At 33.3% G+C, this 10923-nt stretch overlaps 1 long non-coding RNA gene across 1 annotated transcript; it reads right to left on the bottom strand.

Moving 5' to 3' along the window:
- Positions 1-9583: 9583 nt before the first annotated feature.
- LOC147483428 (uncharacterized) lies at positions 9584-10749 on the bottom strand. Its single transcript, XR_015206979.1, has 4 exons — positions 10348-10749; positions 10162-10262; positions 9789-9856; positions 9584-9673 (listed from the first exon to the last, which is right to left on the bottom strand). It is a non-coding gene; the product is annotated as an uncharacterized LOC147483428 (long non-coding RNA).
- Between the last annotated feature and the right edge of the window lie 174 nt (positions 10750-10923).

Below are 10923 nucleotides of genomic sequence, written 5' to 3'. Positions count from 1 at the left end.
AGGGGCGGTTTATAAAGAGTGTGGGAATATTTGGATCGTTCTTTTGTTTCTTTTTCCCAGAAGATGACAGAAACTGTAATTTTGATCAGATGTGTTTCTGAGCAACGCTTTTCTTTATAGAGTAACATCGATGCAACCCGTGTGGAGTCCTGTTAAATACACGCCCCTTCTAAGAGGGCACTCTCCAACCCCAGAACCGGTTTAGGTTAAGAGAAAACCGCCTAGTCCAGAAACAAATTAGAGGAGCACGCTCCAGTTAACCGGGTGACCGCGTATGTTGGTTTTTTTGTGTTATTTCATCGGTTTCCAACAACTTTTTCATTAGCTCTTTCCTCTTCCCTCCATCTGCAGCATCTTCATCACTCCAATAATCTGATTTCCTCTTTTTTCTGAACTTGTTGGATATTTCTCCAATACTCCACTAATGGTAAGTCTTTCAAAATCCCAAGTCGATCTATTTCTTTTATATTTGTCTGTTTTTTTTTTAGTTGTAAAACAAAGGCAACATAATCAACTTGTAGTGTGGAATTTAAAATAAAAGGTGTTTGGTTGGTGTACTATTTTTTTTTTTTTCATTACTTTTTAATTTCTCTCCCATTTGTTTTTGACTTGTTAATTGGAAAAAACTATTCTTAGGAGGACAAAATTTGGAGTCTTAGAACACTGGAAAAAATTAACCGGAACTAGTGTCTACTTAATTAAGGTGTACTGGTGTTTTACCTTTTTGTTGTCTACTTGGATCCATCACCTGCTGTCCTGCCATAGAAATTCAAATATTCAACGTAATAACTTATCCTATATAATGGTACATTGGACCCGTGGTTCAATACCTTTTCTTTCTCAACATCAATAATCATTGGTTATGCTTAATACAAGTAAATGAAATGTTGAGCAAATCATGGCTGGTTTGGTTAAATCATGGTTGGTTTGGTTTTTTGACATAGATGAGGTGTATTTTGGAGAAAGGGTGTTGCGTTAGTTTGGAATTCTCCATCTCTGTCATCTTCAAAAAACAAAACTGGAAAAATTAATACGGGAATTGTGAACCAATATTGGCAGTGTCGGCATCATTATATTATACAAGTGCATAATAGAGTGCCTCTTTCTCAAACTCCATGTGGGATTGTGTGGATACGTACTTGGAGTGATATAACGCGATCAGTCATCCTTACCTCGTGAATTTTAACCCTCGTGATCCCGCTCCTTACATTACCCTATATAGACCACCTCCTTGTGATTGGGTAAGTTCAAATGTAGTTGAACTAATTTTGATTTTATTTTTTGTTTGAGATTATTTTAAGGTTAGAAGTGACTTTGATTTATGTGTAATTTGCATAATGCTATTGTCAATGAAATTGGTCGTCTATTAGAAGTCGGTATGTCTTCTAGAGGAGGTGAAATTCCTTCGGAAAAGCGAGAGTACTTTTAGAGGGCTTTAACATTGACGCAATCAAAATATTGATGATGGTACGTACTTAAACTTGAACTTATCCAATTTTGAGAATCGAAGTGGCAAGTTGATTTTACATTTAGCCTGTTCATAAAAACTTTTTGGTGTAGTGATATTGTTGGAGTTAAAACTTTTTATCACTTTGGAATTTTGAAAATTGCAACTTTTGAAAAATACTAGTGTTTGCTTGTTGAGCTATACAATATGATATGCACAAAATATAACTGAAACATACCTCCGGAAGTATAATTGAAACATATAGTAGCTCCCACTCCCACCTATATCTAGTCCCTCACAGCCTTCGAAATATTTATGAATTGCAATATCTTGATGTTTCTTCACAGTTCTCAGCCTTGAGAGATGATACTCTTCGGTGGTTAAGTAGTCTTGCTTCATTGAGGTACCTTGGGATGAATCAAGTGGATATGTCGATGTTAAGTGTTAATTCTCTACGAGTGCTGAATAGGCCTTCTTTCTTGACCGAGCTGCATTTTTCGGGTTGTAGCCTTTACGATATGATTATGTCAAGGTTCACTTTTAAATTGACATATGTAATAACTTTCTTACTTGACAATTATTGTTATTGATGAGGAGAATGATGGCATAGCAAATGATAGAGACGAAGACGAAGAAGAATAAGAAGATAGAGATGATGGTGAAGAAGTTTTGTACAAATGATAATGAAGACGACTGAAGGACTTAAAATTAATTGTAGTTACGCATTTATAGTTTTTGCAGTTATAGATTTGATGGATTTATATTATTATTGGGAGGATATTTTGTTGTTTCTAGTTTCTACATAAGTTATGGATATTTTGTAAACATGGAGTAAAAGGGTTCGGGTTCAAGTTTTTTGGCTGATGTAAACAGTTCATATTTTTGTTATTCAGTGCAACAGTGCTCCAAGATGTTTTTACTTTCATTTTATACGTATCAGTGCCTGCAAGTTTTCTACTTTTTCCATGGCTTCCTATAAGTGCTTGTTATGTTGAAAATGATGTAATAGTTTTTTTTTGGAATTTTGGTTCTGCATTGGATGTGTAGCAGTAAAAGCAATATCATTTTTATTTTGGGAAATTGTTAATGGGGAAGTTCGGAAGCAAATCTTTGATATCTTGTTCTTTTGATTGTCATGAATGCACAATGTGCTACTTTTCATACTCTTTGTCATTCTTTACTTTTATGTGTTTGAATGTTTATGTATGGGCATTGAATGTTCGTGTTCATACCCAATCAATGTTTATACCCAAGGACTATGACCATTCAATGATCATATTAAATACACCTGGTCGTTTTGTCTGGGTCGAGCCGTTAATTATTTCGCGTTAGGGGTATACTTAACATTTCATCTACCCGATCCATTGTTTATTTCGCGTCAAGGGTATATTTGACCTTTCATCTACCCAGTCCTTGTGAGTTACGGGAAAAAAAATGTGTCATTGAGAATTACTTTTTCGACAGTCTTGTCATTAAGTCACTCCCTGATTTTAATAACCCTTAAGGACAAAATAAGTTGGCCCGACTATTTTTCTATTTTGTAAATCCCACTTTTACCTTTCCCCGTTTTGTATATAAACGAAACTAATTTTCAAAGTTAGAAAATCACCACGTCACATTGCGCGCTCTGGATTGCTATATTTCTCAACTGAAGCTTTCAATCGCTCTCGAAGATCGAATGATTTACTAAAATCTCAAATGGAACTTTCAATCAAGCCTTCTAAAAAAGCATATTCAATCATTATACCAATTTGAAATCATATCATATAATGATTTTTTTTTTCATGTTGTTATGCTTTTTATTTTGTTTAAAAACGTTAATTTAATTTTAGTTTTTAATTTTGTTTGTTCACTAGTTAAATCATATCTAAGATTTAGATTTCAATGTTTTGTTTGTTATGTTCATTCTTAATTGAACATTAGTATTTTGATTTGCTTTTTGCTATGTTTTTGAAGATTATATTATTAACGTGGTATGAACACTGATTGTTTATATCCTTGTTTGGTATGAACATTGATTGTTCATACGAGTGTTTGATATGAATCACTTTTTGTGTTTTTTATTTGTGATTTTGTCTAATTATTTTTGTAGTTTTATATGGATCATACTGTGATTGGAGTTTTTTTTTGCTACAATGGCGGCACTTTTTTCTATTCATATTGGGTCGAATTTTTCTATTGATGGTGTTACATAAGAGTTATGTGGCAAATGGCCTAAATTGGGATTAAGGTGTTTTAATATGTATTTCTCCTGTGACGCAAAAGATAACTTGATTCGATCTGATGGGGAGTTGCATTATTTGGCTTGCTATTGTTTTGCAAAAAAAAATCCAATTATGGAGATTAATTTGGTTGTTTGTGTGAGTTCGTTGATTACATCTAGTCATGCTTCTCAATTTTTCATAATACTATGCTTCTCAATTTTCGACATTCTCTTAAATTTTTCGTGAGAATGAAATTGTGTTGTGGGAGAGATTGAGTATGAAACCTCGTTTTTCACCAAAAAAAGTATGAAACCCCATTCATTATGAAAAATATAATTTTAGAAAACTGGTTTCGTTTGGAGAACTTCTTAACGTGAAAATCTGTTTAAAAAATGAATAGTTTTGAAGGAGAAGTTTTAAGTATAGGTTATTTATGGAATCTTGAAGAACAACTTCACAAACCCCATTTCAAGATTTCAGTAAACTTTTAGGGTTTCGGCCAACAATTATATTTTTGGTAGATCATCAAATATGACTGTGGTTGCATACATGGGAGAGGATATATGGGAAGATGAGTACATGTTTTATTATTTTAATCGATTTATTTTCTTAAACTTGTTTCATTTTGTTTTTTCATTTTTTGGTTATTATTTCCACGTAGTAGTTAAGTACACTTTACATTTATAATGTACAACGATTTTACATTTTTTTGCAATTTAGATACTTTTTTTTTTTTTTTTTTTTTGTTTTGCAGTACTTTTTATAATGGGTTTTCTTTCAGGTAACGACCATGAGCTAAATTCTGATAAAAAAATGTTGACATGTAATTTTTTTTTGCTACTGTGGCGTCATATCACTATTTGGTATGCCACAACAGCTCAAAACAACATATGAAAGGCAGGTGACCCATTTTACTCTCCTTTCCCATTTTTTCCGCGCCCATTTAACATTGTTTGAAAATTAAAAATGGGTATGACTAAAAAGACATCAACTAACAAGTGTCAAAACCTAATAAACCGTGCATAAATGTTGTCTTAGCTTGTAAATTGAAATTATTTGAAATTTGAATATACGTGTGAGGATTGAGAAACGGATTAATCAGTTGGATGTATTTAGTGGCTTAAATTGCTATAAAAACTCAGACATTTTTTTGTTGTTGGATAAGAACGTACTCAAACAAACTATAGTTAAGTTTATTTAGTGAAAACAAATAATAGTGAATGAAAATATATTTGAAACTCTCAAACAATTTGAGAAATCAGTTTAAGCAGTTCGAAAAATGATGCAAACAAATAATGGTAGGAGGATATTTATAGAGATTGCGATAGAAGACGATGAGATATGTTTGAGAGCTTGTACTGACTATGGTAGAATTTGTTGTATTGAAATGATGGAGGATAATGGAGAGGGAAATGAAGCTCGATGAGAACGAGAGCCAAGTCCAAAAGTTCCACCATGATTTGAGAGATATCTTAGAAAATCACCCAAGCTAGCAGAAACATCACCAGTATCACCAGCAACACAATCAACAACACCAACAACAACAGGGCCATCTAGGCAGCAAGTTAAAGAGGTTGTGTTGGCTCTAAGTGCTGCTGGTGTATGCATGACGAAGAAGAATAAGAGGAATTGATTGGAGTGTTGTTGTGGTGTTTGAAGTTAGGCTTGGATTTGTGTGTTATGTTATAGGTTTAGTTTTTGTGTGTTAAGTTTTAATTTCACAGTCAAGTACGTGTGTCATATTTTAATTTAACAGTCAAGACTTATTATGTTTGTTTTGGTTTGTGCAAGTGTTATGTTTAGTTTTTGTGTGTCATGTTTGTTTCGTTTATGCAATAGGGTTTATGTGAACTGGTTTCGTAGAGAGTAAGAAGTTGTGAATTTGGTATTTAATTTATTTTTTCAGTTTTTAAGAAAATAAAAAAAAACATGTTTCTCATGTGCTTTATTAATGCCACCTAATGAAATGAGAGGACACGCAGTGTATTCCGGTGGCCACATCAGCATTAAAAGTGCAAAAAAACTAATTGTACATAGTACTGCTGAAAAAAAAATAATAATAAAAATATATATATATATATATATATATATATATATATATATATATATATATATATATATATATATATATATATATTGCAAAAACATGTATAGTAAGTTGTACATTTTTCCTATAAAGTGTAGTTAAGTAATAACTAGAAAAAATGCACGTGCTCTGCACATGAATGACGAATTAAAATCTTATTGTTCTCAAGTTTTATTAACTTGCAACCCGTCAAGCGTAAACAAATCTGTAAAAATTAACCCTTATCCCAATCCTTTCTTATTTCCCTTATTAGAGATGATCAAAAGCACCTGATTTTGTTATATTTCTCGACCTTGAAGACATTCTTCTTCACCCGCCCTGTTTTGCTGCATAAGCTATCACAATGTATATGAACTCACTTTTCATGAAAAGCAGCTAAACATTAATTGTTTTGATACAAATTTGAAGTTTGAAGTGTCTTGCAAACAAAAAAGTTGACAAATGTCATTTGAACTAGTCCCGATCGAAAAGTATCATATAGCATATCAAGTATTAAGAAAGATAATTCACCTGGGAATATAGCATAACAGGGAACTTCATAATAATTATGAATGTTGTGAAATAGAAACGATAGAAAAACGTGTACCATTTTTAGCCAAATTGTTTAAGAGGATAATGAATAAATTTTCACGTTACAAAAACAAAAAGTATGCAATGAAAAGGTCACCGTCCAGACTCTGAGTTCCCTTTTCTATATATATCAACAGTAAACTCTATTGTACGAAAATTAAAAAGTGAGATCAATTGAAAAGCAAGATGCCTAATTCCCTTTTGTTTGTCCAAAGAGGCTTCATAAACCATTGGCAGTCAATGAGATTGACTCTAGACTTCGCAACTACTGACATTCTCAGGCCATACATGATATCTGGAATGGTTGGAGTTGAGCAAGTCGATCTTGTTGTCAAGTCACCCCTACTTTGCACTGCACCTTTAACATATGATTCCACACTGATCTACTTATTGTCTTGATATACCAATCCCATTTTCAAATATATCTTGTTACCTAAAATTGGTTAGGTCAACATTAGCAAAAAGTGTGAAACAAATTGACCTCCAAGTGCGCGCAAAGCTTTTCAGTTGAATAAGGCAACCACTTAAGTTAATATAAAAGAAATGGAAATATATTGATTGTTGGACTTGTAGCTGGTGTCACCATATTGATTGTGTCACCTCAAAAAGGTGGACCTGCAACGACAAAGAAATTTCTTGCCAGGTATATATACTGATTGATTGTAATAAGACTAGTTGTGCTATTAGTTTCTCTTTAATTTACCGAGCTACACAGCAAGTTCCAGTCTTTCGATAGGGCTTCTAGTCCTACAAATAGGATAGATAGACTACGATTTAGAGCTATATATAAGACTATGATTCCCTTGACATAATTATCCCAGGCCATCCCCCACCCATATAGCTAAGGTTGTCTTTGGGAGAGCGTTTTGTGCATCCATCCAAGAAATGACTGTTGCTGGGTTTGAAGTATAAGCGTGATAACGACTTATGGTGTTGTCACATATGGTACAGTAAACTTATATGCCTGTTAAGTGTTAACAGTTCTCAGATCCCAAGTTATGTAATGGTTTAAACTTAATGTACTTAGCCTAGAATTAATCATATATGTCCTGAGAAACCTTCCTGATAAGAAGCAAACAACTTACTGTCTACACATTCGCATGTAGCTAATCCCTATATTTAACCTTTTTGTTGCAGCTTTCACCCTAATGCTGATTTTGTATGTACAGGTCACGGTAAGTGCAGGACGATTGACAGTGGCTTGCAAACGTAATGACAAATATCATATGTATTCATACGCTGATATCTCAAAAGCAAGGATTGGAGACTTGTGCAGTCAAATATGTTCATAGTTTATTGAGTAGCTTCAGCTTGTTGTACAATTGAAGGAGTGCTCCAAATGGAGCCATGGAGGGACACACTGCAGTTTTACTAAATTTTATGCTTTTAGTGTAACCAAGCAAAATTTTGTTGAATGTAAATACACCATTTTGCTTACATTCTTTTGGATCATATAACTGTTGTTGTGTATTATAATGAGAAATATACACGAGCACTTGTGGAAAACATTGCAATTAGTGGCAGTAGTAAATAGTAATCCATGGCTTTTATGATTGTATATTTTCTTGATCGATCACATATTGTGCCAAGTACGACCAAAGATTTGCATTCAGTAGAACAGTACCATAATAGTATAATACTAAAAAAACCCAATATATCATATATGCGGATAACTGACAACCTAAATAATTCTCAATGCAATATATCATTTAAATCTTTGGATGGAATGTTTAGGATGTGTACAATATCTATAGGGAGAAAGATATATCAGAAAATGAAAACTTAATATTTGTATTGTTATTTAATTCTAGCCAGACAAATCATTTCAAAGTTCACCTTAGATGGTGAATATTTCCTTTATTTTGAAAAGACCCATGTCAGCTGCATCTACAATAACTGCTTCAAAAGGACCATAGTAGTCAATCCATTTCTGCAGAAAGTAAACTTCTCACAAAATTAGGCCCAGACAGACCACATATTAGAAAATTAACAAATGCATACGCTTACCTTAAAATTCTGAAAAGCTTGAGTTGTACAGCTTGTACTCTTTTGGAAGCAATAGATGCAACTGATTTGGCAAAGTTGTTAGCCTCCATTCACTGTAATTTCACTTAGGAGGTGCAGCTACTTTAATCGTCATGCGGCTTGGTGCAAGTGCAATGATCTCCATGCTCTTACAGTCTATAATGCCAAGGAACATAGTAGATCCACCACTAAGAACAAAGTTCATTCCCATACAAATCTGTTCTGATATCAATATCACTCTTCATGATTGAGTTGTAGGTGCTCTTGTGAATTTCAGCATCTGCTATCAGCTAGTGTTCTTGACTTGTGAAGAACACGAAAGCACTACAACGGCAAACTTTGGCAGTATGCTCATATTTTTCTTAATAGTAGTCTGTGTGGACCTTATTATGTACTCATAAAGAGAAAAAAATTGAACCTAACCTTCATTGATGGTCTTAGGTATGAGTTTGCCTATGGGGACGACTGCCATCAGCCAGCATTCTTAAACAACCTTAATTTCAGGAAGTAAGTCCACTAAGGACCGCACTGTGGTTGATTTTTCAGTCCCTCGATCACCCATGATTGTGACTCCTCCAATTTTTGGATCAATCACATTAAGTAGAAAACACAGTTTCATTTCATCCTGCCCGACTATTGCGCAAAAGGATACACCTGCCGATTTCCCTTAGCGGCAACCCTCCGAGCACGAAAACAACAAAGGCATAAGTTCCACGATGAAGTAGTTATCACAGACATTTGGTAAAGTTAAACCTGGAACTTCTGTTCTAATAAACGGGTGGTAAGAATTAAGTCAAGTTGATTAACAAAAACCTAAAGGCCACCTGCGCTTTTCGTCGATTAGATTCTTAAAGAAAATTGTGATTAGTTTATGCAATTACAAACAACCTATTCTCAACCAAAACAAAAATGAAAAATTCAAAAGCACCAACCAACAACTAAAAGGCATCCAGAAAATCTACATGAAATCTATACAATAAAAACATAAAACCTAGTCCACATCGCAATACCATAATAAAATGATCTAGTAAAAAATAACACTGTAAAATATGTATATAGAAATGAATGGATGTTCATACTTAAACTCAAAAAAATCAACCACACACTAATGGGTAGCTGTGTTTTTCGCTAGTTAATCAAAATGTGCAATGACGGACGCCCAGATAAGATTCTAGTAGTAAGTTAACTATACTTCAATTCTAAATGTAGAAAATACACTTAAAGTTAAAATGAGCACTAACAAAAAAAAAAAAAAAAATCTAAATAAATCGAACCTTTTCAGTGGGAGTGGCTTCAGTAGCTACATTAGCTACATCCTGGAATTGAAATGGTCTAGTGCCACTGCAAGAAACACATTATTGTGATAGTCATCAAGAAAGAACATTTTCTAGTTTTTATAACTTCACACAATCAATATATTTCTTAGCCACAAATCGAGTTCCAAGGGTTCTCATACTTTTTCTCTAGAGTATCGTTCTTTTTTGGCTTCTCATGAGTAACCTTGGCAACTGTCTCCAACACGGCCTGTGATACAACGGATCCAAAAAAAAATAATAATTAATATGATTTAACCAAAAAGAACATTACTGATATACCAAAAAGAACACTACTGATATAACCTTGGCAACTGTCTACTGATATGATTTAAACAATCTAACGAAATATATTTAAGAACAATAATATTTTATTTTATTTTTTACTTAAATGTGAAACTCTAGAGAACAATGTTGGATTAGATAACAAAAGATACCAAACTTTCCACACATGCAACATTAAACTTAAAGTTAAAATGAGCACTAACAAAAAAAAAAAAATCTAAAAAATCGAACCTTTTCAGTGGGAGTGGCTTCAGTAACTACATTAGCAACATGGAAATGAGACCTCCCCTTCTTACTGGGAAGAATTCCAATCCTTCCATAAAACTTCTTCCCTACAAACAAATTCAACAAAAAGGGTCACACATTCTTCTCATTCGAAACTAAACAATGGGGCTGTTAATAAATTAATATATGTACCTGTAGTTGAAGGGAGTAAAGAAGCTTTCGAGTTTGAAGAAGAAGTAGAAAGGAGTCTAGAAGTCAGTATAGTCGAAACTAATTGAGGAATCAGAAATTGAAAAAATTTATGGTAATCAAACGATTTGTTGAAAGTGAGAAGGTGGGCATAAAACCCCAGCTACAGCTGCTTGATAGAGAGAATGACGATTGTTGGGGAAGAAAGATATAAAGTGAATAGAGAGATCGTGGGATACAAAGGGTTTTTGGGCATGTTATTATGTTTGGGAAGATAAACGATTATGGGGCTTATTAAAGTCGATATTAAACTTATTGGATTTTTCATTGTTCACTAAAATAGGGGAGACGAAAGGGGGGAGGAGCTGTATTTATGGTAATTAAAGTATAATTTATGAATAATTAATATAGCATTTGTTATAATTTGTGTATATTACCCTCTTGTTTGCATTTGTTTTTCTATTTGAATTTACACAAACACCCTCTTGTTTCATATGTTAATCAAGGGTATAAATAGTAGTAAAAATTGAAATGACGAAACAGTCTTTTTTAAAGGCATTGAATAATTGGTTTAAATAT

This window comes from Coptis chinensis, chromosome 8, assembly GCF_015680905.1.
Source record: "Coptis chinensis isolate HL-2020 chromosome 8, ASM1568090v1, whole genome shotgun sequence".
In the NCBI taxonomy this organism is placed as follows: Eukaryota; Viridiplantae; Streptophyta; class Magnoliopsida; order Ranunculales; family Ranunculaceae; genus Coptis; species Coptis chinensis.
Note: the sequence above shows the minus strand (reverse complement) of the source record. Positions and strands in the feature narration are given on the sequence as shown.